Source organism: Acyrthosiphon pisum, unplaced genomic scaffold (assembly GCF_005508785.2).
Source record: "Acyrthosiphon pisum isolate AL4f unplaced genomic scaffold, pea_aphid_22Mar2018_4r6ur Scaffold_14448;HRSCAF=15096, whole genome shotgun sequence".
NCBI classification, from domain to species: domain Eukaryota; kingdom Metazoa; phylum Arthropoda; class Insecta; order Hemiptera; family Aphididae; genus Acyrthosiphon; species Acyrthosiphon pisum.
In genome coordinates, this window is record NW_021763156.1 from 2,013 (window position 1) to 4,508 (window position 2,496).

Here is a 2,496-nt window from a genome sequence, read left to right on the forward strand (position 1 = left end):
ATTAGGCAAACGAGGGTTCAAAAGTTTCCGATCGCCAAGACCAGAAATAAAAGCACAATTTGCGGTACAAAAAAAATGCATGGAAAACAAAAGTTTATTTTTTGAAATACTATACATTAACTATTGCCTTTGAACCTGTTCACCATTAGTAAGTTTTCTGAAAAACCATTTATTACTAAGATTACAATTATTCTCATCATGTGGATAGTAGTTTTGATTAAAAGTGATTGGAGGAACATGTTCAATTAAAATAGCTCTTTTATATTAACCTTTGTTATTTTGGGAAATTTCGCAGGATCATGACTACAGTTAATGGAACACAATTCATCATTACGTAGTTTGTGCAGATAAACAAAATCATTTCGAAATGTGTTATGAAGAAATTTCATTTTAAAGGTAGAATAAAAATAAGTACTATTTTTAAAGCACAATTTTGCGCTCCTTCGGGATTTGCGCCCCTGGCGTAGGCACAGTTCGCCATACCCTTGCTACGCCACTGAGTTCAATACATGCAATTTTTTAATACATTTTGTATGAGTTGGAATTCAAGCATAAATAAATGCACAAATAATGATCGTTGACATTATTCATGTGTTTTTATGAATTTATGACTAGTTTAAAATATTATACCATTCCGCCTCTCACATGTTAACAATAATTATTGTATTATCTCACGAGTAATATTTTTGACTAAAATGTTAAAAAGGTATCTACTATTCGTCCATAGTACCAAAAAGTGTAGTGATTTGAAAAATGTATACCTAATTAATATTCATCCATAACATTTTATTATTTTTAAACGTTATCAGAGTATATACTCTGTTCAAAATACGACTAGACGATGAGTTTTGCGCACTTTGTTCGTGGCGGCACCCGACGGGCGACACGTGGCTATAGTGGGGACGGCGTCTGACCGTCGCGGAATGAAAACTGGTCGCCACCAGGTCATCCATCCATTTTAATAAAACCATTTTTATGGACTAAATATTAAACTTAGTAGCCAGTAGGGTATACATTTTGGACATCCACATACTCAATGACGAGGTTCACTCGACACATAATATATAATAGTTATTTCCCCAATTATTTAGGTTACTTACACCAAAAATTCATTTCCAAATGAATTATTCAAATTTCAATGTGCTTCATTCCCAAAAAAAAAAATCTAGAGACCTTTGACAGTTTTATGTCAACAATTAAAATAAATTGCATCTTTGGATATTTATTTTACTTCAACCTGTTGTAAAATGGAAAAAGTTGATTAACTAAATTCTAAAAAATATATACGAACAATTTTATTCAAATACTAACCATCTCAAAATGTGGATAGGTATTAAATTGTTTTATTGTACTAGTAAATAATAGTATTGTTTCAATGCATAAACATTTTTTTTATATTTTCACTGTTAGTCATGTACCCAATTGTCTACAGCTTTACTAAATATTAAGTTCAGTATTGAAAATACGAATAGAGTAATATTATAGTTATAATTTAAAACTACAAGTAAGACTTTTTTATAACTTTATAAGCATAATAACATTTTATAATTCATATTTCATAATGATATTGTGATGTAAATATTTTATGTCATATATAACTAATCAACAATAGATTTTTAAAAGAACAGGTATAAAACTACAAAACTTCATTATTTTACAATAAAATTGTTTTCAATAAAAAGCATGTACAAAATAATTATTGTCCAATGCACTAAAATGCATTTTTCAATTAATTTAAACAATCAACAAAGTCTAATAAATGAATAATTTATCATCTATTTAATAATTTTTAAATACTAATAAACAACAGCAATGTTATACTCCAGTAATTTAGGAGGATGCATTATGGACTTTTTTCTACATTATACATATTATTGTTTGAGAAATTTGAAAACGATCAACAATATATAAATATATTTATAATTCACATAACTGAATTTGAGATTTTACTTTAATAATTAAAACAAAATATTGAAATAACTGAAAGTATGCTATTATTAATTTTGAACCAAAGTATATTTAAAAAAAAAACCGGTAAATTGACTTAATTCTATTGACAAGATAAGAAATTAATTGGACGGGGTATCAAGAAATAAACAAAATAAGTTATGTGCAGGGCTTTCTTTTGAACAAAATAAATATCATTATCATTACACAGTTTATGCAGCTTTTGCAGACAGTTTGCTGACCAATTCCTTCATCTTTTCAGTAGAGAAAGATTTGGGGCGTTCGATGGGAAGACCAAGACCACGGTCCCAAACCAAAGAAGCTAATACTCCTAGAGCACGGGATACTCCAAACAATACTGTATAGTAATTCATTTCTTTCAAGCCGTAGTACTATAAAATAATATTAAAAATGTAAGAATGATTTGAGACAGTATAATATTATATACATAAATTATAATATTTTATATCTAGGTAAATTCACACACCTGTAATAAAACTCCAGAATGAGCATCTACATTGGGCCATGGGTTCTTTACTTTGCCAAGGT

General features: G+C 28.6%; 1 long non-coding RNA gene across 1 annotated transcript; it reads right to left on the reverse strand.

Annotated features, from left to right (window-relative positions):
* Positions 1-1,760: 1,760 nt before the first annotated feature.
* On the reverse strand, positions 1,761-2,496 carry LOC100571403. Its single transcript, XR_511277.3, has 2 exons — positions 2,435-2,496; positions 1,761-2,339 (listed from the first exon to the last, which is right to left on the reverse strand). It is a non-coding gene; the product is annotated as an uncharacterized LOC100571403 (long non-coding RNA).